Genomic DNA, 26,272 nt, shown 5'->3' with positions numbered 1-26,272 from the left:
ATGGGCTGAATCCTGATGTACCTACTCTGGTTAGACACTGCCTTACCAACACTTACTTCACCTGGAATGGTACTTTCTACAAACAAAATGAAGGTACCCCCATGGGTTCCCCCTTATTTGCCTGATGACGACCGCTTGTGTTGTGATCGAAACGTCGTGATTTGTTTTATTTTATTTCTAACTACGTGACTTTACCGAAAGAACCAAAGAGTATGGAAGCCATTACACATTGCTACAGCAAATCTATTCATGGTGATTTGTTACCCGATCCGAGGGTCAGGTGACTGTCACGTCACCCCAAGCCATAGGATGCACCAGTGATGTGTAGTGACTCCAGGTCCAGGTTGGCAGTGGAAACCACCTCGTGTTTTCCAGCCCAAAAAATAACCACGCAACTTCCCCGGAGAACGTGTGGCCTGAACTAGAGGTGTACCACATGGCAGGTAATCTGCACTGATTAAAAACGCTCCTCCTTAGGTACATTGGTATGTTTATTTGGTATGGCTATCATACAGACCAGAAAATGAATTCATAATAATTGAAGGTTATTTTTTTTAATAGGGAAGTTCACCGGGCCTTATTAATGGTGCATATCACAAGATCAATGCAATGAACAGTTAATATTGCAAAATGAAATATTACAATATGCTCATCAACAAAAATAAATCAAATACTGTTATGTCACACATTTTCGTGATTATTTATTTTGTATATTTGACTTTAACACCTGAAAACAGGTTAACATAGTTAATGTATATGATGGTATACAAACTGCCCAAATTCAGGTTACATATCTGTTCATGATGAATCAATAATAATATTAATTATGGGTTAAGAAAACACCATTGTATCACTCCACTGCAAGATGCTGTGCCCGCCATGGGGGTTTGACCATACTTCACCATGCTGGTCAATGCAAGTTGGTGAAAATGGGAGGGGGGGGAGGCAAAACCAATTCAGATATCACTTGCCAATGATGTTAGGTATGATGCGGAATTGAATTCAGGTCGCCGGGATCGTTGCTCAGTGCGCTAACCACTGTGCCACCATTCCAATACTATAACAGGGAAAACTGAACAATTGCTGTATTTGACTGATCATTACCTAAATGGTACTGGTTTACAAAAAAAATACATCTAAAATACAGTACAGAACCACAATTCGAAAAATAAATAATGAGTGAGCTTGCAATTTATTGTCTTTGCGCACAAAATCCATGTTTGTGGAGTACTTGTGTGCACCCACGATGTAATGCAATTCGTACGTGTGCGACAAGCGTGCATTCTGCACGCGTGGAATGCACACCGCACGAATGTACAGCTGGCATCACAATGCAATGTGTAAGGAGCGGGCCGCACACAGACAGAGACGTTCTCATACCACCGCTGCACACGGAACGCCCTGACACATCCGACACATTTGACACATCCTACATTGGCACGGAAAAAGACTAATTACCAAGGCAACAGCCCCTAACCTCTTAACTGCTGCGATGACCTTTTAAATGCAAAAGCACTATCATTACAAATTGTGATTTCATGCTAATTTGCCGATTTAAAAATTTATCTGTGATGTGAATGTAATGCGCTGTAATTCTGCGATACCCAAAACAGGTATTACCTTTTGAGAACCTTCCTGAAGAAAGTTATTCTTTCTAGGGTCAAGGGCCATTAATAATTTAATAATGTACATTAATAACTTAATTTCCTTGTGAGCATGGACCTACTATGAACATTGCAAGGACACATTTAGATTTTTTGTTATTGTAAAAAATGTATTGTTATTTTAAGCCAATGAAAAGACAATTCCATAAAAAACTATAGGCATAGTTTTTCCACATATGCCTGCAATGATAGGGGAGTGATGGTGCAGTCGCTATGAACGCAGGAACCTGAGTCTGATTCCTAGATACAGCTAAAATCAGTGGAAAGTAATATCAAAATAGTCCTGGGCTACCCTCAATAGATGTCATGGGGAGGGCCTCATCCATTTGTGGAACTTGGAGAGCTGAGAATTTGTTTTTCTTTCTGCGATGCCATTTCAGGGTATAAAGTGATAAGCGATAATGGCAATATATACCAAAGTTCAACGGCTGCAAATGTGACTTGTTAAGGAGCCTCAAACCCCCAAGCCACCCTCCCACTCTCTCTTCCCTGTACTACAACCAAAATATCAAAACAGAATATTACTGGGTGAGTGCCTCAGGCTAATTCTTATTTTGCTGTCTGTGGACGAGAGCTACTACACAATCGATAGCATTTGCGCTTCCTTGATACGAATGAGACCAATAAGATTTATCATATTCAAATTTCACCTCATTGGGGTGAAATATATGATACAGATATAGATAATAATGAAATTCAAAAATGTTAATATAAACAATGACCATGATTAATATTTAGTATTTATGTATTTAAGTACAACATATATTTGAGGCAAACATTTTATATTTCAACATAACTTAAATATTTATTTTTTGGAAACATGACTGATTAACAAAATTGCCATCTTTGAAATGTTTTTTCATTCTGGTCAATTACTGGGGTCCACTTTGGTCGTTTTGTAAATCTCAATTTTAACCACGTCCCCAATCACCTGAAATTATTGCATGTTGCTGTCGTCGAGCCCAACAGATTAGGCCAGGTAATGTCTGACCCTTCCACTACGACGTGCAGCATACGTTGTGATTGCTCATGGTTTTTTTAAGTGCTCTCCGATGATTACGCATTACATTCAGACATACTCTTCCTTGAATGAGAGATATATTTAGTGTGTAAACTAGATGATTGCATACTTGCCAACCCTGCTGATGTTGGCAGTCTGCTGTAACATTTTTAACCCGTTACTGTCTCCCGAATTGCAAAGCAATTTGAATACATGTTTTTTTCCCACAATTTTTTTACAAAGTGGAATGCATCAATAGGTTGAAAAACATCGGCAGCTAACCACCTCAATACGTGATAGCATACACGAGGTATGGTCCCTCAGTGCAAAAGCTGTCCATCTTTTCATGGCAATGAGCCCATGTCACCTGTTAACCAGGGCGACCAGCGATGGCTGTAACCGTATCCCCTCCCAGGATGAGACGGAGAGCCGCGCTATCACTGTACGGTCAGCGCACCAGAATGTTGCACTCACGTAGCACAAAATATGCCTGTATAAACAGCAGTGCCGGCAATTGTAGAGTGATATATTACTGGTAGGACACGTAGTGGACTGGAAGCCCAACCGGGATTAACTCACAGGAGGCAGGGGATTGTGTATGTCTGTGGATGTCTGTCCACGTGTATCCGGACACCCGGATATATAACAAATGCGCTCCTAGTGGGCATTACTGGTAGGAAACGTAGTGGACTGGAAGCCCAACTGGGATTATCACAGGAGGCAGGGGATTAATTGTGTATGTCTGTGGATGTCTGTCCACGTGTATCCGGACACCCGGATATATAAAAACATCGCCACCTAGCGCCCATTTATACTGGTACTGGTAGGAAACGTAGTGGACTGGAAGCCCACCCGGGATTAATTCTCACAGGAGGCAGGGGATTAATTGTGTTTGTCTGTGGATGTCTGTCCACGTGTATCCGGACATTCGGATATAAAATGGGAGGGGTGAGGCTGGGTGGAGAGGGGAGGGTAGGGAGGGGCTGGGTGGGGAGGGGAGGGTGGGGAGGGGCTGGGTGGGGAGGGTGGGGCTGGGTGGGGGGTGGGAGGGGTGGGGTTGGGGGGGTGGGGCTGGGTGGGGTGGGGTGGGGCTGGGTGGGGAGGGGCTGGTCACCCCGTGGTGCCCTTATAAAACTCAACGTTTAACCTACTCACGCCGGCTTGTGCCCGCCCTCACAGTCGGGCATATTTGTGGAATACACCACGTGGTGCCGCCGTTGACCCTGGCCACTGACTGAGCAACCAACGTTCCTACCAGCCCCCTCCGCAGGAATGTGTTATATATACTGCCACAAATGAACCACAATACCGTGCTGATTTCATCAAGGAGCATAAACCATCATGCGAACTCCGGCCATCTTCACAACGGCTTTGGCTGGCGCATTCAAATGCGCTTCTGCGGCCGTCTGGAATGCTCTTCCGTTATTAGGAAGTCACTGGAGCTATGCACTTTTAAATTTAGATTGAAAACCAATTTCTTAACTGTTTTTTTGTGCTTGGTTTGTTGTCCTGACACACCTCCGATTAGCACGGTTGGCTACACACGGTGTTGAAATAAGTTATACATTCATAGAAAAACAAAACGGCAGTAGTTATGAATGCTCTCTGGTGGGAATATGAAAAGCGATTGATAGGTTTTGGTAATCGTTAAGTGAAAATATGCGTACACATTGATTATCTTTTTTATAAGTAACCTTAGAATATTGTTTCACTTTGTCCACCCGAGTAATTTTAGTTACAGTAATTTAAAATGTTTTGGGTTCTTAGTTGGCATGGATTTTATATATGTCTCAAAGGTCAACTGCAGTTCTGTCACATGGTGTTTACATTAGCGTGGACTGATTGATAAAATGTCAAGCATAAATTATATATTGGAAGCCACAGTACTTATCACAATAGATTAAGCCTACCCGATCACACTGAGTGGAAGAACCCGTAACCTTGCAAATTGAAGTGTTACTGTTTTATTGAATAGAACGTGGGGATGGCTCTGCCCCAGCGCTGTTGTGATTATATTCACCGCATCAACATAGCCGCGTGGAATAACCACTTAATACGGCGAGCAGGGAGAGACAGAGAAAATAACCGTGGTCCAATTATCCCTATTTTCTTTAAATTTTCCCCCGGGAGATAGATTTTTTTTCTCACTGGGAACTGTAAGAATTTCCATCCCCATTTACACAATCAGAGCAGTACCTTGGCTGTCCCATTGGTTATAATATGAACGGTGCACAAGGTGATGGTGTGGTCATCACCACGCCTGGCTGTTAATCTCCCCATGTCTGATGCTTACCTATTGCACCAGGTACTCATGATGCTGAGTCACCACGCACACACATGCCCACATGCTCACGAGCACACCGATTCTGTATTAAACATGTGTAACCTCTATCATTGTGCTACACACATACATACACAGAAGATGATAAGTGAGTTAGTGTATGTTGAATGCACAAACCCTCATGTTAATAGCCATACATTGCACGCATGATGACACATTGCATATAAACATATGTTAAATATAAATCATTTGATGCTGCGTTTGGCAGTGGTGCACAAATAACATCTCAACACATATGTCAATGACACTGCTCTAAATTATATACTGTACTGTAATAGGCAACGTGTATGACAATGGCCCTTCATAGCACAACAATGTGCTATGAAGGACCATTGCAGTGTTGTTGGTGAATTTGACTTGTATACATTAAATACATACAGGATATACGATGTGAGCCAATATATACACGTGTGTGTGTGTAATTTAACAGAGCATCGACGCGGTGGTTCACTCACTGCACTGAACCTAACCGTCCTGAGTTCGATTCCCGTTCACAGCTAACATCAGTGGCGAATACATCTGAACGGGTCGTAGCTGGTTTCCCATTTCCATCGCATTTCAAAAACCCGTACTTACTGACCAGCCATGGTGAAGTATGGTCAAACAAACCCCCACGACTAATGCGGATTGCAGCGACCTTTATGCACCATTGCATGGGCAAAGGGCTCACAACCCAGTAACATGGAACTTTGGTCCAACATTGGTCCAACGGTTCCAACCACTTGCCAACGATGCCCTCACGTTGGCATGTTTACTGGGACAGGTTGTCCTTCACTGTTATCGTAGAAATGGAGAACAATTTACTTATTACGAGAGTTGTCTTTACATAGCAATATAAGTACTGTACACGTATGGGTAGTGGCATGTATAGGGATTACGTAGGATTACACACTTAAACATGGAGATGCCCATCTATATATACACACAGCGTATTCATTGAATAATAATAGCTCTTAGGATAACACAATCATAAAAGTCGCACATACGCCCTCCGCACGCATGCCGCATGCGTACGCGCTGTAAATCAGAATCCAGATTATTTGAATGATGTCATCCTATATTGGACACACTGCACATGGTATACTTGCACGCACACACACACACAGATGCAACGTAGCCCTGACCACTGCGGTGTCCGTAGTCCGTGCAGTCGGCACGCGGGACCAATGAATCGTCCGTGATGCGCAATGCCGCGTGCATGTACACACACAGGTAAAGGTCCCCCGTATAGCCTTCGACAACACACGGCTGGGGGCCGGGGGGACGAGTGCTGTTCGCGAGCACCTATAAAAGCGCGCACACACGCGCGCGCGCTACACGTGACGCACGACACGTACAACAGGACACCGTTCTTGTGGCCACCACGCATTCATCTCCTCTTACCGTCAGTGCCGAGCCCCTCTGCGTTAATCCTCGCTGCGCACGAGCCGTGCTGGAGAGAACCAAGGTGGTGGTGGTGGTGGTAGTCGCGGTCGACTGACCGTGGTCGTAGTTCTGATTGTTGACGCGCTCCGTGCTGGATGGAGCCGCCGGCTCCGACTGCTGCGCTGCGTTCTCTCCGCCCCCCGCCCCTGCCCCGCCCCTTGCTGTCCGTGGCCAATGGGAGGAGCCCCTCAGCCACCGTCTCCTGCCTGCAAATGACGCGGGGCGCGGCGAGCGTGCACACATCAAAGCCGCGGGGTTTTTATGAATCGCATCCCCGACTAATAACATGGAAACATATCAACGCTTCACCCACAACTCCATCCTGCAAAATACGGTCCTCCATAGCAGACACGCACGTACGTGTGTCTTGTGTTTGTTGTGCGATTGGCGCCGCTGTGGCGAGATCAAGTTTCATTTATTAGGTATAGCCCTGTGAGCCATGCGGCTCTTAAGTCGGGTGCAACCGCAACAAACAAAATATGAACACAGAAATATCTTAAAGCGACAACGCGTAACAGAAACATCCTGGAATAAACCAGGAAATATTCCACACAAAAAAACGTATTAAAACGCTGTGTGCAAAAATCAATGTGGTGCAAGCCAACAATAACAACGATAAGACAATTTAGATTAACCATATGTTTTCGAATCACCAAAATAAAGCTATAAAAACAATGTAACAATAGTAATCATATGAACTGTGATTTTAAATTTAACAATAAACGATATACATAACACGTACGACAAAAAACCTGCAGCCATAGCTGGCAGCACGACACTCCCAGTGTATGATGTGTGCGTGAGTCAGCAGCAGTGTGAGTGAGTGTATGATGTGTGAATCAGCGTATGATGTGCGAGTCAGCGTATGATGAGTGAGTCAGCGTATGATGAGTGAGTCAGTAGTAGCTTGATGTGTTAGTCAGCACATGATGAGTGAGTCAGTGTATGATGTGTGAGCGAGTCAGCGGCAGTGTGAGTGAGTGTATGATGTGTGAATCAACGCACGATGTGTTAGTCAGCGCATGATGAGTGAGTCAGTGTATGATGTGAGTGAGTCAGTGCATGGTGTGAGTGAGTCAGTGCATGGTGTGAGTGAGTCAGTGCATGGTGTGAGTGAGGGGAGCGATAGTGTAGCGGTTAGCGCGCTGCGCTATGAACCTGGCGACTCGGGTTCGATTCCCGCTCACGGCCAACACCAGTGACGATTATCTGAACCGGTCCCGGGCCTCCCCTAGGTCGACTCAGCCTCAAATGAGTTCCTGGTGCGGTGTGTAAACAGTGCCACTAGGGAGACAAAGGCGGTCGGGCGTGGTGCTGGCCACCCACCCCCTCGTGTACCGTTCCGGCCTTCATAGGTGCTCGCTAACAGCACTTTCCCCTACAGTCTGTTAAGGCTATACGGGGGATCTTTGTGTGAGTGAGTCAGTGCATGGTGTGAGTCAGTGCATGGTGTGAGTCAGTGCATGGTGTGAGTCAGTGCATGGTGTGAGTCAGTGCATGGTGTGAGTCAGTGCATGGTGTGAGTCAGTGCATGGTGTGAGTCAGTGCATGGTGTGAGTCAGTGCATGGTGTGAGTCAGTGCATGGTGTGAGTCAGTGCATGGTGTGAGTCAGTGCATGGTGTGAGTCAGTGCATGGTGTGAGTCAGTGCATGGTGTGAGTCAGTGCATGGTGTGAGTCAGTGCATGGTGTGAGTCAGTGCATGGTGTGAGTCAGTGCATGGTGTGAGTCAGTGCATGGTGTGAGTCAGTGCATGGTGTGAGTCAGTGCATGGTGTGAGTCAGTGCATGGTGTGAGTCAGTGCATGGTGTGAGTCAGTGCATGGTGTGAGTCAGTGCATGGTGTGAGTCAGTGCATGGTGTGAGTCAGTGCATGGTGTGAGTCAGTGCATGGTGTGAGTCAGTGCATGGTGTGAGTCAGTGAGTGTCGGCTCCCTCTGCTCGCGCCGTCGGCCCTCCCCCGCGGCTCCGTCGCCCCCCCCGGTCCCCTCGGCTCCATCGACTTGAAAGTATTTGGCTGCTTAAATTTTCACGTGATTAGCCACTTCGTTCAGCTATCATTTGTGGCCAGGTCGCTTCTAAAAAAATAACTATACAGTATACTGTAGTCCAGTGGGCCTTACCTCGTTAAATAAAAATAAGAGTTGAATTTAGTCTGTCTCTTCAGAGTGAGGAGTAGATGACCAGAGACAAAAGTGCAGTCAAACAGAGCAACAATACACATCGGAGGCACAGGATAGAGAACCTGGGAGGAAGACGGGGAAAGAGACGCACTGAGACTGGTGGCACAGACAGCGAGAGAGGGGAGGGAGATCGCGAGAGAAATACAGAATACTGAATATAGAGACACACGTAATAAAATACTGTACCCATTCCACAGGACACTAACATAACAAGCCAGTCACAGGGAAATAAAAATACTCCTGAAAGGGATCATGATGATGGTTCTTGCACAATGGCGGTGATGATATAGATGACAGATATATGACCATGTTGATGTTAATGTCAATAATGCTGGTGCCGAGTCCATCCTGACTTGGATTTGAACTCGCAACCTGTACCAAACCGAGGTATGTTATTCATGCGGAGCCTTGTTTATTTTTACACTGCATAGTGGTAACAGACAGTGATTTCCTGCACAAATGGGAACTGAGGCTATGCTCATCCTCCGTTTACAATCCTGAGTCTGTGGTGAGAATTCCCCATTCCTATGGCAGGGGTGAGTCCATCTGTAGGACGACTGTTGGCTTCCACACAGTGATACCTATTTAACTACCCCAGAAGGATGATGGGCTTAGTCAACCCCCAACCAGGATTTGAACTCGCAACCTTCCAATTCTGAGTTACTCGCTGTAGCCGGCACATTGGGTGGATTTGGTAAGAGGTAAAGACATTTTGACATGTGAATTTTGCCATATATGATATTATACTGTAGTACATCGTGTGTACTACAGTATTATTTACCAAGCGTTTAGTAACAGCGATACAATGATACATTGTGCAATGTGTATCGCAATATATTATTTACATAAAGTTCAACCCCATTTGCGATTAACCCCTGTTACAACCTTGTCTTCTCTTGTATAATATACACTGCCTCTGAGATTAAATAAAGGGCGCGTGGGTGTGTGTGTACAATTTGAATAACCTTTACAGTATATGGAGTGCATATACATTACTGTAAAACTCATGTTGCAGGCATCAATGGAAACACATGCCTATTTATAGAGAGGATACCACACCGGTGGAGGTATGGTGTGGTCGTGTTACATCGTGGCAAATTCATGAGTGTGCCGTGCACACAACACGCTACGGCAGTTGCTGCCCGTGAGTGTGCGTGAATGCAGGGCTGATCTTTTTATTGTTATCCCGATTCGTGCCATCGGTGTCATGACATGGATTGTCCATTTGTACAGTATTGCTCAAACAGCAGTGCAACCCGTGGAGAATGAGGCCCACGGAAGTGGATACCATAGAGCTACTACCTCTAAGTTCCCTTCAAGTGACGTCTGGTTCAAACAAGCACTTTTCTCACCTATTCGGCTACAGAGAGAAATGTTCATTGCACGACAGCCGAACCATAGGAAACCACATGACCCGAAGAGGAAAAAAAACCCGCTGTCTTTTGTCTTTTTTTACCGTCTCATTTCTATTGTTTCCTGTTTGTCTTGTTTATTCCCTTAACTTAAATACATAATTAGCCTAATATTTACATGAAATCATATACAATTGGCATAAATCGTATAAAAAAATAAGCGATCACGCATGTGATTTGCTGCATTTGTCGTGAGCATGTGAATCTATTTTAACCAGTGTAATGCATTTATATCGGCTGTCGTGATGTGGCATCACAATAAGCCAAGCATGCCTCTCATCTCCTCCTTGCCATGGTCCTGTGGTTGTCTCCTTCAAAACGAACGTGTAATCCGCACCTCTGATTAGCACGGTTGGCTACGTATGGTGTAAAATAAGTTCTACATACATAGCTCCATCGTCAGTGCCCATGTTCTTCCTCTCTGAGATGCATCTCTGAGAAGGGACTCTCACAATACATGTAAAGACTTGGCAGGACATTAACCCGTGCTTTGTTAAATCGTTGTCATGAATTCTTTATCCAAAAATTTGCAAATATCCAGAATTTTCGTAAATAGTTATGGTTTTAATTGCAGTGCCTGCTTCTTGTGTGAAACACAAACCTTACCTTGACATTTCCCCCACTATTTAGGTTGATCTCTTTTCCCCACTGAGGGCCTCCCAGGAGGTCGCTTGGGCCTTAACTGTATACCCGCAGAAGTGTGCGATATCTTTGGGGAAAAGCAACCATTATAAAGCATGGCATGCATGTGTAGTGGCCTTATTGACGTCGGAGACTGTTCATTGGAGGCAACACGTATTTATTACAGACGCTTCAATTACAGTGGCGAATCTGATACTTGAAGAGGTAACGGCCTCTTCACCCATACTCTATAGAGGGAACGTTCCTCGAGCTTTAGCCCATGATAGCTCCCTGGTTCCCTCTATCTTGGTCCTCTCTCAGGAGGCTATCTGACCTGGCCCAGCTTCGGCGCAGGTCCCGATCACCAGCCCCACGAGTCCGGCCCTCAGAAGGACATTGGGCCTCGCGGCTCTGGTGTCGCACCCTGGCTTGCTTTGCCCGGCCCTCAAAAGGACAGCGGGCCAAAGGAGTTCCAGGGTCTAGCTAGTCGATCTTCTTTCTTCTCTGGCTCTTCATCTTTCTTGAGTCGAACTGCCTCTCAGCTCTCCGGGTCCCACCTTTTATACTGTCCCTCACTGAGGGGTGGGGCTGGGAGGGATCACAGCATCCCCCACAGCCCCTCAGGGTGGTGGCCGTAGCGGACGTGTTTGTGACCACCGCCCTACAACCGCGTGTCACCCTCCCGTAACACCTCTACACATGTATTACACACGTTTGAATGTACTATCCCATAAAAAGCAAACGCTTTCTATCAGCACTTAACAAACACTGCAGCGAGAAGAGATCTCTTACAGAATTACCCCTTTATGTGTAACAATGCTTGCACTATTACTATATAGACAGTTGTTTTATGTCCGTTATTCGTACCCGTAACGTACTCTCAATTGGCAATCAGCTTGTTGATATTCTACCAAAGGATCCTCTCCCATTGCCTTTAATGTCGAAAGAGAGAGCATAAAAACAAATTATTGTGCGTCCATGCACTAATTAGAAACCCTGTACAATAGCTCGTTGTGCAGCTGTTATTTTTAGGATGGGCGTTTGACATTTAAGTGCATCTGAAACAGAATTTGTGCACGTTTATCTTTTCTCAAGATCAATTGGTTGTTCAGTTCCGCAAACAATGACTTCCCCATTGCTTATAATAGTGACTGGGAAGGAAAAACTGTTATTAGTGTGATATGAGATGCTGCACTTTGTTAGTGATTGTTTAAAATGTTGATGCACATTAATTGAGCGACTCATGCGGCAGGGTAGTACAGTGGTGATGCTTGTAACACTGTGCCTCAGAGCAAGAAGGGTATGCTTAGATTCCTTACTTGATGATAATTTACATTTGTAATGCACATTTCATCCATATATCCAAATGAATTGGGCGCTTTTGTATGGAATTTGTAATATTCTCCTCCTGTTCTGGATGGGTTTTCTCCGGGTTCCCTTTTTCCTTCCATAGCTAAAACAAACCCATAACTTGTAACCGATCTTGGCCAAACATTACTGCTAAACAATTACCTGCAAATTACATAATTTGGATTACACAGAGGAGCAACGTCACCCCTTCTGCGGAAACTTGACAGTGCCCTCCTGAAAACGTCTTGAGACTCCGTGAGGCTTTCCTGGGTAAACAAGAGGAATAATTAATAATTATCAAAGAAAAATACATAAATAATGAGATCCCAATAAGCTGTACATTATTATTAATACTACATGGTATTGTTATTATTATTCATACATAATAACAATAATGGTAGTTGTTTAGAGAAAGTGTAATAACACAGAGTAAACAAATGTAAACGGCTCATAACCTATCACAAGCGACCGGCTACGCTGGCGTTTAGTTTGCTTACTTCTGAGCCCCTTTAGATGGCTTTCAATTTCCTGCTGTCAATGGGTAACACGGGCAAGTGCAGACATACTTTTCATAGTTCTGGTCTTTTGGTTAAATTTTACAGGTCTGTGTTGAAAAGAAGATATCGATTCTTTGTGGGCTCTTGCCTGGCCCGAAGTGATGACATTTTAACAATTCATGTTTTACCATATGAGTGCTGTCAGCTGTACCTCAAATGTTCATGGATGGATATATTCATTGGAAGACACTAAATGTCAACTCTTCCTTCGGGACGGTGGGTCTCGTCGAGGATTTGGGTGAAGGACACCTGATTTCGAGTTTATTTGTGGTATAGCAAGTTTGGGACGTGACATTTAGCCAGCACACAAACCAAACAATGGATCACTCTTGAGACCAATGTCTCATATTCCTTTTGGCTTGGACAGGATATCTCCCTTTCGTCTGCTTAGTTGGAACCTCTATTGAGCATTATCTCAAAATCCTATTTCTGCGTAACCTCTGGCCCAACCATATTTCCTCCTCCTTCCACCGCCGCCACCGCGATGTAATGCAACTTAAATGTGTGCGTTTTAGTGTTGACTCAATTGCATTTTTGCAGAATTGTTCAAGTGTACTCCCATGCAATCTACTGCTATTAAACTACTGTAATCCGGTGCAAGCTGTAGGTTAGAAAGTAGGGATGCGATGATTTGTCCTAAATTCGATTAGAGATTCAGTTCTATTTCAACATGATGGTGAATGTTAGCACCTCCAGCAGCTGCAGGGGTCATGTGAACCCATTATCTACAACATATGTACGAATCAAACAACATGGATGATTCGTTTTTAAAAATCTATATTGAAAATCATTTTTTTGGAACAGATGTTTATGTTTTAGTTTGTTGTCATTCCCTCGCACCTCGGATTTGCATGGTTGGCTACGTACGGCGTGAAAATAGTTCAACATGCAGTACATATCATTGGTTTCTTGCACACGCAACTTCGGTGCACGTATCGCCAGCTTAAGAATCGATGTTCATTGGCGAATCAAAGCATGGAGTGCACCCCTGATTTAGAAAGCATCACAATGTCGAGCAGCCAGGAGCCTCGGTGTTATTCTCTCAGTGGGATATCGATTCGCTTCATCTACTGTAAGCGGAGCGAGCTAGCCGCTTTTGCCGCGAAAGTTCTTGAACGCAGCAGTTGTTGGATTGCCAGAGCACCTCCGATTATCACGGTTGGCTACATACGGTGCGAAAGAAGTGCTACATAGACACAAGCACGGGAGCAGCATGCTTCACCTTTCCGTGCCCTTCGTGATATGATTGATCGACTTCTCCTTGCAGGGGATCGTGTGACGGCATAACATCGACGTGAACTCCAGAAGGCTGCCCCGTTCGTCTGGGAGTGTGAAACACAAGGCGCCGGCTAAATAATAATAATTCATGTATAAGGAAATATGTAAAATGTCAAGGGGAATGGAGCTGGGCACTGTAGTGAGACGTGAAACCTTTGGAAGGAAAGCCCCATCTGGCTCCAATGTACATTTTTTTTCTCCCTCTGGTAACAGTGGTGGAAGAGCGAGGGAGGGAGTGGGAAGCAGGGATAAAAAAAACGAAACTGGGTTCATTTCCTTCCTGCTGTTTGGCAGTCAAATGTAGACATGATAGTCTTGCTTAAATGAAAACACCGAGTTAAAGTGTGAACTTGGCCATTATTTTATCACTGCCTAGGTTTTGGCGGTTCTGGCTGTGTGTGTGTTTTTGAGTTGTGCACCGTTATAGTTCCTGAAGAAGCTCCCAGCACATGGAGCGAAACATCGGACATCAGGTCGAGCAGCACATAAACCAACTAGAGCTATCCCATCGGAGAGCTGAATGTTAAAATCGCCTGCAAAAACTCTGCACTTGCAGTACTGCCGCTCATGTGTCTGCAAAAGGCAGAAAGTGTCACGTTGTCTGTCCACCACTATCCGAGGCACGTCCGCGTCGCCGAAGCCAGACTAGTTCAACATTCCAAGCTTCGTAGCGTGATTTTACACTCTGTTAAACGTCGAGGAACAGTGAAGGTGATTTGATTATTTGCCCTACTTTACAAATCTAGCGAGTGGATGAATCTAGATTAAAATAATTTGGTGTACGGATACTGACGTGGGGTAATGGTTAGCACACTAGGGTTGCAATTCGGAGGTCCCAACTGTTTGAGTTGACCTCTCAGTGTGTCATTTGAAACAATGGGGCAAGTTTCTTACATGCCAGTGTGGCTGCTGAGTTCCCATATACGTTCACGTGTATCTTCTGGGCTATGATCTGTGGGAATGCAGTACGTTAACTTTTGCGTGCATGCAAGTGAATTTGACGTCAATTCCAACAATGGAGTTTAACATGGCAAATTAATACTTTTTTTTATAATCTTCGGTAGCATTGATGGCCGGTCAAACAGCTTTAAGAATGATATGCAAAATAAGTGCATGTGTATTTATGTCTGGATATGTTTATTTATACATCCTGTCTGATTATATAACTTCATCTCTTTCAGTCTTAGATATCTGGATATCGGTGTCTGTGTGATAGTGAACAGGCCTGAATAAAACCCACACTAAGAGCACGTCTGTCTACACTCATGGGTTTTGGCAGGGATACCCTACATATATTTAATTCTTGTTCTGTGTAAATCACGAAGACTTCCAGTGCTGCACCCATGAAATCACCATATGGTAAAGATATAGTGGAAAGTTGATGCAATTCCTGTGTGCATTCTAGGAAACTTTTAGGCTGCTGCTCAGATGTAACACATCTGTCATTGGCCTTAGTGTTTGTTACACAGAAAATACGTTATTTACTTTTGCTACGTGCAGTAGCGTTGGTGTTGAAGCTACAGGATCTTAATGAATACATATGCTGCCACGGTGGTGTAACGGTCAGCAGCCTACTGGACTTGCAATCCAGAGGACGCCGGTTCAATCGCAAGGGGTGGCAGTTGAAACAATGGGGCACATTTCTTAAACCCACCCCTGCCGGTTGCCTCTGCCCACAGCGGTACAAATGGGTAAGCCACAGTCGATCGGCAAGTCACGTGTCGTGGGGTTAAAAGTGTGGGTTCTGCCCCTCCTCTTCAAACGTCTGGCTAATGTAGAAGAATAGGCCAAGTATACCAACATAGAGGGGCTCTCAAGGGCTCCCTTTAGTGGAGGCTGGGCAGCCAGCATTGGCATGGATAATAATTTTAGAGCTGCACCATTAACTTGTACCCTCACCAGATGTTATATTCAATCCCTTCCTCAGCAATTCAGTGCATTGAATCATTTTTGGGGTTATTTTTTGCATCATTTTTATTGTATTTAATTTGTTATTTTCACTACTATTGGGGTATTGTTCGTTTAATTTGGTCTAAAATGTAACATGAGCATATAATGTGCATATAGTTCGTTAGCTTCATAGTACATCATGTGTGTGGAAGAATCAGTTTGTAATCAATGTATTGTCACATGTATAGTACTTAAAACAATCAGCCCTGCATCGACACAGGACATATTCGATGACACCGTGTGCCATCAGAGACACGATCTCACGGGCTCGGTTATGACAGTCACCAAGTTCCACACAGTTGTTGATTTGCGTCCATAGCCAGAGCTAGCTGGCTGCTCAGGTGGCTGTGATCCACAGATCAAAATGATCCTCCTGTTAGCCAAAGTCAAACACCTCCTTTCTTCTCTCACTATTAAAGGCCGATGCCAACCCCCCAAAGGGAGGGATAATTTGGGCCCAGAGCAATCAGATAAATGTGTCTGTGCCCGGTTATGGGCTGTTGTGTTTTGGGGTTTGCATCCATGAGGAACCATCACATTCTATGAATATCTTGGCAAGTTCCCATAAAGTAGGCTGCATCGGTGGCTGTGGTGGCTGCGTCGGGTGGCCCACATTCTCGGCCACATGCTCTAACAGCTGTTGAGTGCGATACAAAAAGGGGACCACAGACACAGGCTGCATGAGTAAATTTGTTGAATTTATCCCAGAAAACTCGAGAGTTGAGTGAATTTTGGCAGTGGTTTGTAGTGGTCGCGTTCAGACTAACTTTGTAGAGGATCATTAGCGATGTACAGTATGTGGACAATTGGTTACTGCTGCGTCTAAATCACATTTACAACAATAACCTGGGGTTGAGCTCAAGGTCGGGCGGAAGGTGGCTCTGTTGGTGAATTCGCACCATTATCTGTGTACATGTAGATATTGAGTGTCATTGTTTTAACATTGTAGCACCTCTAGTGGCTGAAAAGGTCATGTGAACCCATTACTTACAACATATGTCAATCAAAATGCATTGATTCCTACGTAAGTAATCTGATGCATGTACTGTGTTGTGAGCTTAAAAAGTGAGAGTGATAACATTGTTTGTGTCGAGATTGCTTTTTCCCCGCACCTCCAATTAGCACGGTTAGCTTTGAAAGGTACGGAAGGAGTTCAACATACATCATGGACTGATACATTGTTCTGCCTGGAGTTGTACAGGTATGTTCATGTAATACTGACACTGTACATACCTTTGTCAATCCACTGCTGGATGAAGGCCTCTATGCTGTGCGAGTCCTGGGGTTGTTTTGCCATACTTCACCAGACTAGTCAACGCGGGTTGGCAAAAAAGGTGGGGGGGGAGGGCGATGGAGGCCTAGGACCAATTCAGATATCACTCACCGCTAGTTTTAGCCCTGGCTGGGAATCAAACTTGGGTGACTGGGGTCGTAGCTCAGTGAGCGTAACGTCTGCGCCATCACTCCATCACTCCATGTATTCTGTATTGGTTGTATGTACTGTATAATTGTTAAACCTTGAAATAAATGTCCCTTGCCATGGCAATTTGTAATGTCTATCACTGTCTCAAGGCCACCGACAGATTGAGCATCACTCTGTTGCTTGTTCACACAGGAGACACTTTGACGTTCCTTGAGTTTACGGAATGCAATAAAGGTACGTGCACATGGCACTGCTTAGGTTTGCAGACAATCTCGAGCCGTGCCGAATTCGCTGTTCTCAAATGACAGGTGCATTTACAAATAGTGGTAACATGTTGAAAGTGCTGGCATAGCCTGAAAATACCTTTATTTTTTTTCAAATATAAACATATCAGTTATGTTTTGATTTAAAGCTTTCGTGACTGCAGTGATTCATATTATTGGTTCTTTCGGTAAAGTCACGTAGAATGGCAACAATAAAATAATAAAAATATAAAACAATAAAATTCTCACGACGTTTCGACTGCAACACAAGCAATCATCAGGTGTGAAAACCACAGCAAGAAAATTGTATTATTTTATTGTTTCCCTTCTACGTGACTTTACCGAAAGAACCAAGAATGTTGATTATTTAAGAATCCTTTGTTAAAACTTACAATGACCTACATTTAATGTACGTGCTTGTTTATTGCGTGGCAAGTACATTATTTGCAAGACTGATGCGGTCTTGGCTAACGCACGCTTTTTTTGTGTGGCCCAGATTGCATTAAAATGACCATACGGTTACATGGCAAATGCAGTTTTTAATGAAAACTCCTCAACGGTGCTTTGCAGCACGTTTCTTTAAGTACCTAGTCACCAAACGGTGTCAGGACTGGCTATGATGACTACTGCCATCGGCAATGCCAAAACACATCAGGTTCCTGAGGGTAGTGGAATTAGATTCTCAGCAGGGTACATGGTCTCATGTTGGCCAGAGTCTGACTGATGTCATCATGTGGCATTTCCCATGAACATTAGTGCTGTTATAAACCTTTGTTGTTCCAGATAAAGTGTAACTAAATGGAAAAACGATTGTGTCCAAACCCAGTTCTTCAAGCCAAGCTGAATAATATTTAAAATATATTTTGTTTTGCAGATTTGCAAAATAATTAAACTTAAAAAAATAATGCTTCTCAGTAGCAGGAAATGGTGCCTTGGTTTCTAAAAATAGGCAAAATCTACCTTGGGGCAATTTGTTTGTGCTTTTGTTGAGGGGATTATGGGTAATAAGGTGAATTCTCTTCTTCCATCTGTTCCAGCGACTGTTCCCAGACAATTGAAAAAGGGGGGTATGGAAATGGGATTTTAAAATTTAACCCATTATAAATATATTTTAAATGGAGCTGTGTGAGCCGTCATCTCTAATTTAGACAAATTAAAAAGCTATTGCCAAGTTTTACCAGAGGCAGAAGGAACTATCAGATACTAAACGTTTTGCTCAATACATTTCCACTGCTGAACTGTAGTTCACACAGCCTGTGCAGTCTTCACCAGGGATTAGATTCCTACCCAGTGCACTGTCTTCCATTTTTTTTGGTGGCCAATCACAGGCGGTCACAAGCAACATACGACGAGACACCTCGGTCATCTGGCTGTTGCATATATATAGCTGGGGATCAACATCATTGTTATCAAGTTGAGTTTTATAGCCTTCTGTCCCTCACCACTTTTATTGAATATTTTTCACCCTGGATATATCTTCAATGATTGCTCTCTACATACACACACTCTACATACACACACTCTAATGTGACGTCCAGGTGTCTCTCCAACAAACATTAATTTATTTAATTAACGTGTTGTACTTGGTGTTAATTTTCACGTACTTATCTTGAGCCAGTTCTTTCAACCTTTTATAAAATCTCAAATCATTTCCTGTAAATGTTGCATATTGACTATCAGCAGAAAATTCTGAGATGCCAAAAAAATTATAAATGTTTATGTCTTTATTTATTCAATGCAATTTTCAGAAGGCAAATGCGAATGTTGCCGTGGCATGGTGGGTCAATGGTTACAGCCCCAGGATCATACCATGCTGTTGATCCCCAACAGGCTACTGGGGTACGTGCTGTTAATGGGCATCAATGAAGGCCAATACGATGTACGGCAGGGGTGGTGTGGCTTGCACCACATGCCCGGTTGCCTTTGTCTCCCCCAGTACTGATGTTTACACACTGTACCGCGTACCTATTTAAGGCCGAGTCGACCCACGGAATCACCAGGACCGGTTTAAACAACCACCACTGGTGGTAGTCACGGTCTGAAATCGAACCCTGGTCGTCAGGTTCGCAGCGCGACGCACTAACCACTTTGCTGCCACTCTCCCAAGGGCAAGACAAAGACACATCTACAGGTGCTTTTCTGATATCCTTAGCTCTCATTGAAAATAGCGTGACATTTAAATACCTTGACATTTCTATTTTAACCCTGCGCAGCGACATTATTGATTACATTCAAATTCCATCACATTGAAATTGCTGACTGCTTGAGCTTGTGATAGTGCCACCCAAACGCACGACAATCGTTGTTCTGCAAATGTATTCAGTGAATGAAAACCCCGCTCTGGCCGTCCTGTCCAAGTTTTATTTTTACTGTCCTGGCAGTGAATAGGTTAGCGAGACCTTATGCTGTGTTTATAAGTCAAACCCCACGATTCAAACCGTTACTTTATATTCTTTGGGTCTTTCGGCAAAGTCACGTAGATAGGTTCAAAGAAAATAACAGCCTATATACGTGACTTTACCGAAAGACCCAAAGAATATGAATTCCTGCAGTCACGAAAGCTTTAAGTCAACAGTTAATTGATCTTATGTACATATATCCCAAGAGAAGAAAAGAGAAAACGCTCCATAATAGCATGGTATTGAAATGAAAAATTCTTCATTCTGTTCGCAATCACGGTGGTAGTGATGCGATCTTAGCGCACACCGGGAATCCGGTACTGTGGAGGCAAGGTTTGGTGGATCACACGAATATTGTGAGACTCCCTTCCCATGGGTGTCGTGGAAGTGCCATATCCTGGCTTGCCAAGGGAAGGCGGTATAGTATACAAGGACTCCACCTGTTCCATCTGTATGGGATAGAGTTGTTCACTCGAACATGTGAGTTTTCTCTTTGTGCTCTGGTTTCCTCCCACGTTTGCACACATCCATTGACCAATAATACCTTAATATGTGGAAGACCGCACAACTTGGGGTGAAGTGGGTGGGGAATTTGGCGCCAGCTCACTGTCTGCCTGCTGGATTTCCCACTCGTCGTCGGTTCCTACTCGCGCCTCTTGAGGCGTTTTCTTCTTTGGTTCTTTCGGTAAAGTCACGTAGAATGAGAATACAATAATAAATTGATAAAATAAAATAACACAATAATATTCTCACGACGTTTCGGCCACAACACAAGCGGCCTTCATCAGGTGAAGGGACGAGACTGTCTGGTGAGGCGTTCTCTCTCTCCGAGAGTGAGCAAATACTACTGTGCGGCACATAACACTAATTTAAATGTGTAATTATTGTAGTAATTGGAACGTATCTGCATTACAATGAATTTTTTTTTTCTCGCCGGGATGATCAAGGGAGAGGTGAAGGTGCCAGGACATAATTAGAAGGATCGGGATATTGTAGCTCAAGTGATAGAACAGGAGTGTTCCAGAGCATGAAGATGCGAGTTCAAATACCAGCTAGGGTAAGCCAAGCCACATTACCTCCACTTCTACCACTTATCAGTCAACAAGTGTCCTTCTCATGCTTCTGTGAAGTGGGTGAAGTGGGTGAAATGGGCACCACCTGGAAAGACTGCAATTTGGTGGGATGATAACCATTATCATATGGATAAACTAGGGGCGATCTTAATATCAACATCATTTAATATATTTGTTTCATCTCAAAGGGCATGCAACATGGTTTAACTTATGAACCAGGGCTTAATTTGTTTATGAAACATTACTGGGGTCTCCAAATCTCAATCTCCTGGAGATATTTCCAGAGCTCAGCCCAAGATCGTTGCAGCTGAAACTAAGCCCCAATGTGAACTAGATGCCCCCCGATGCATAAAACGCAACCGCAACCAATTACTGTATAAATAAACTTGCGAATAAATACAATTTTACAAAATACAATGTTTCCTCGTAAAATGCACAGGGAGTCATTGATCATAGCTGATTTGATAAAAAATAATCCCGCTGCCAGTTCACGATTTTCCATAAGTTTGTCAATGCCGTGATAGTTGGGCACACCATTCCATAACTTTTGGGCAATAATAGCAAAGGCACACTCCACAGTTCTGGTGTTGGCACGAGGGGAGATGAATGACTCGTTTTGCCTATTGCTGGCGCTCAAAGTGTGTGCAGGTGATATCAGTCTGCAAAAAGGTGGGAAATTATTATGGTTCCTGGTCATGTAGTAAGCTGAATGTGATAACCACTTGCAAAATGGAAAGTCCACTGCTGGCTCTTACTGCTATAAGATACCAAGAGGCCATCTATGTTACCATATCTGCAGTTGTCACCGTTGATTATAATTGTAGAGAACATGTAACCTCTTTCCACACTAGGCTCAGAGTGATGACATCATCTTGGTCTATTTACAGCCAGAAGCAGGAAGACTTCTTCCCAATTCTGCCTAATCGCCTGATGAAGCTGGTTGTAATCGCCAGAGAAACGTCATACTCGATTATACATGTTTGGTTTACTCGCCATCACACCGATGTGCTGAAGTAATCGCTAATTGGCATGTTTGTTCACGTGACGAACCTTACTAATTGGCTGTGCCGGGTGGTAGTAGGTTAGCGACACATTTATATTTAAGCAATCTAACCCAAAAACATTTATTCTGAATAATATTGGTCGCGAATTCCTAAGTGTTTAAATGTAATATCCAGTAATTGCTCTAGCTTAACATATCCAGCCAGGTGGCTCGGCGGTCGAGCGAACGGTTCACAATTGGCAGGTTGAGAGTTCATATCCTGGTTGGGAGTTGACTCAACCAGCATCCGTCCAGGATCTATAAAATATGCCCTGATTTATGGGGGAGGCAGCAGTGGTTGTTCAATGGATAGAATCGCCCCTACCATAGAAATGTGAAATTTAAATCATTGGCTCAGAGATATAAACACGTGGTGAGCAGCACCACCTCAATGTCCATTTGAACAGGAACTGACTTTGACTTTTGAATCTCACATATTCTCAAGTACATAATGATACGTTACGGTCATGTGTGATTGTTGAATTGAACTGTTCAGGCAGCAAACATTTCAAACTGACAGCTAGATTTAATTCTGTAAAATTGACCTACTTGCACCTCAATACATTGTTGCCTTCTGGCAATAACAATGCATCATTTTACTGCGTAGTTGGGACGTCTTACATTGGCACAAGAAAGGCCCTGTAGGAAAACAAATACAAAACATTGCAGATATAAAAAAAAATTAAATGAGTTTGTCATTTGATTTTCTGACTGTCATTCGAGCAGGCCAAGCCAGGCAGTCTGCAGCAGTGGATAGATGCAAATTATCCCACCTACAGCGTGGCAGAGAGGAATTATGATTAAAAGAGCATGTTATTTTTGTAGAGGTTGGCATATGCAATATGCTAGGCCATCGCCTTCACAACTCAGGCTTAAAAAATAAAAAAACTCAAGTTTTGACATTTCCTCACCTCTCTGAATAATATGAATTATATGAACATAGGACAACCAAGTGCTTATTGTGCTGTCATGAAATGTTGGCTCCTGGCCAAGAGTGGTGAATGAAGGACGAAGCTGATTTATCGATTACACAAGTCATTCAATCTAGGTAATGGCCCCACGAAGAGGATTTTTGATGGCTTTAAGAAAAATATCGCTTAAATAGAAGCAGTGTGGATAAATTAATTGATCAATGGTGGCCATTACTGCATTGGTGGTATGAATCAATTATTTGACGCTGATTTGGGATCATAACTCACATGCGTATACAATCGCCATTAAGGGGAGACCACAGTGCTGATGGTTCACTATCTATCAGCATTGCTGAACCGTAACAAATATAAAATACACATCTTTGATAAGAACATTATTGATCCTATATAGTGTCGTTTGTTTGATTTATGACCGAAATCAGCAGCTTGATTTTATAATGCTGGTTCATGGCCAATAAAGACAAATATTTACTTATAGGGATGCATATATGACCAAATCAAGTATAAACATATATTCGCCTTCGCTCTTTTTCCTATTTGCCAAGTAGTTAGATTTTACATATCTGTAGAGCGTCTCGGCGTGAGATTCTGTTGACATTATTACTTCTCTTTGCGACTGTATCAATGTCGTTTAACTTGTACTGGCTGACGACTTTGACGTAACAGGTTGAGCCACAACGTGAACTCTGTACATTTATATTTACACTGGAGCGCTGCTCACTAACACACACGATCGCTGTGTCTCTATTTGTATAGAAATGAATGCTGTAGTTTACAACGATTACTGGAGTTCAATTTGTGCCTCTGCTTGTTGCAACTGAATTGGAGACTTACTTGAAATGACTGTCACTGAATTATCCGTCCCAGAAAAGTGTCAGACCTGTGAGCATCGACCAACACAGAAAAACGTGTAAAAGAGCACTGGGTCACAAAACCATCAACAATTCCTGAAGAAATGCATCGTGGTCCTGTTTGAAACTCATGGCTTTCCGGCCTGCACTAGTTTACCATCTCAATCGGGTTTTCTCGTCATTGACAAATCAGAATATCTGTGTCAAGTTGAAAAATAATCCTTCTGAGCCGCACAGCTGCATTAAAACACTTGGTATGCAAATTCCTACAAAAATGATGCCAATTTTTGACATACATATAAGAAACATAGACACCTGACGAAGAAAATGGAACGAAAGCTGAAAACGTTTGCAAAGAAGCATGGATATATATTTGGAAATTACACTGAGAGACCGACAGAGGAACACGTGGAATAGGGAATAAACAAAAATGAGACTTACGTCTAAACGAAACTATTTGTATTTTATCAGGTAAGGCGCACTGAACTATATAGCTCTTTTTCAGAAGCAGCTTGGCCACATGATAGCTCAACGAAGTAGCTTATGTGAAAATTTATAGCAGCCAAATACTCTTAAATACATGTCAATTCTAAATATGGAGGGAAAAACCGGCGAGCCCGGAGAAAAATCTACACGGCCACGGGGAGGGCATGCAAACTCCAAATACACAGGCTTTGGGGTCGGGGTCGAACCCACGTCCTCCTTACACCAGGCGAGGTAGTTAACGTCTTATCAGTATGGCAGCCAAGGGAGAGTGCAACGACCACAGAGATGGAGTGATGAGATCAGCTCATGTGCAAGAGGTGGATTAATTTTTATCGCAAGACCACGAGAAATGTAATGGCACGAGGATGCCTTCACCCAGCAGTGGATAGACCGTGCAATGTTAAAGAAAGCCAAATCTATTCTATTTGCACCAATGCTGGTAGAGGTATTTTTGTAAGTTGTATTGTGGGAAGATGCAATGAGATTTTACATCCACTGCATGTCTTGCCCCTGACTTCAATTACTAGTAGACATCGTGCAGACACCGCTGTCTCGATTCCCTGATGTGGGACTCTGGGGTTCTGAATCACCCAACCATCACAAATATTAGGGTATTTTTGGTATCAATTTTACAGCTCGGATTAAGGTGTCCATGGGTCATATCGCGCCACAGCGGGCATCACATACAGTACCGCACATATCCGATCTTAAATGCTTCCAGATCCAACACAGCCTGTGAAAATCCACATATTTTTCAGCTCCAACCCCAACATTAATTTGTGAACATTATTTAAATAATGTTGCGACTGACATTAACATATTACAGTAGAACCGCGAACAACGAAGTTTGCTATACTGTTTAAGAAAAAAGTTTTTTTATTTTAACATTTAATGAGCGTGACCTCCCTTACCCGATCTGCAATCGGATAATAGCATATCACCCCATACAACCAACACGCCTTGAAACTCTAATGCGATAAATTGGTGGCTCTACACACAGCGGTGAGAAAATACAAATGCAGCTCTGGTTGAAGTGCGCTCGTGACAGGGTTGCACGTCACCCCGACGCAATGGGGAACCCGTGGGTGCCGTCGTTCTCAAGTGACATCTGACACCTCGCCCTGGACCACACCCCTTCCACCCACCCCCATTTCACCAACGAGCACTGACCAGCGTGGTGAAGTATGGTTGAACACTTCCGTGATCGATACAGCTTGTGGGAGAATATCATCTAGCAGTGGATTGACACAAGGCTGTCAATTATTTGCATTGTTTTTACATACGCTTCTCAGATGTGCCATATATATGCAGTACATCGCACATATTGCATGCAATACTTAAAGCAGCCAGAGATCAAGGCAGATTAAATAATAATACAAATTATCGTGCGGAATTGGCAACAAATGGAAGAGGTTTTAGTTCTAGATGGCGACATGTCCTATCCAATGCGAGGCTGAGCTGCCCCAGCACATCCCATGACGTGGGCCAAAGATGCCGCATTCGCTGGGAGGAATAAACACATGCAAGGGAAAGACACAAATGTGTCTTCTTCCTTGGCTGTACACAGATGCCAAGCATCGCTGGCCCATACCTGCAGGAGATGCAATGTGAACTTAGCTCCTTTCCCTGGCACCACCTTCGTATGTTTGTTTAACTTCTTTCGTACAGTACGTAGCCAACCGTGCAAATCAGAGGTGTGGGGGAAGGACAACAAACTAAACATAAAAAGCAGTTCTGAAGAAATACGTTTTAAATCGAGATTTAAAAGTGCAAAGCTCCAGTGGCTTCCTAATATTAGGAGGAAAGAGTGTTCCAGACGGCCGCAAAAGCGCATCATAGGTAGGTCAAGGCGCAGCCCTGTAATTGCTTGCTCGCAAGTCGCACCACTGTCGGCGGAAAGGTCTCTCTCCACTCGAGGAAGCTCTCGAGTGGAGAGAAGCTATTTGGCCTAACTCTTCGAGGTTGGCCAGACTTTTTGTAAGAGTTGAGTACCCACATGTTACCCCACCAAATGCAGCCTACCG

The 26,272-nt window shown here is 43.7% G+C and overlaps 1 protein-coding gene across 1 annotated transcript in view; it reads right to left on the bottom strand.

The window, feature by feature from the left end:
• Nucleotides 1–6,578, bottom strand: part of LOC116949573 (stannin-like) — a 56,161-nt gene extending 49,583 nt beyond the window's left edge. Inside the window, exon 1 of the mRNA XM_032967008.2 lies at nucleotides 6,389–6,578. The gene's annotated coding sequence lies outside the window, so the exon portion shown is untranslated. The remainder of the gene's footprint in view (nucleotides 1–6,388) is intronic.
• Nucleotides 6,579–26,272: the final 19,694 nt, after the last annotated feature.

Source organism: Petromyzon marinus, chromosome 37 (genome assembly GCF_048934315.1).
Source record: "Petromyzon marinus isolate PM22_M1 ecotype Great Lakes invasive population chromosome 37, UKy_Petmar_22M1.pri1.0, whole genome shotgun sequence".
Classification (NCBI taxonomy): domain Eukaryota; kingdom Metazoa; phylum Chordata; class Hyperoartia; order Petromyzontiformes; family Petromyzontidae; genus Petromyzon; species Petromyzon marinus.
This window is presented reverse-complemented; position numbering and strand designations above follow the sequence as displayed.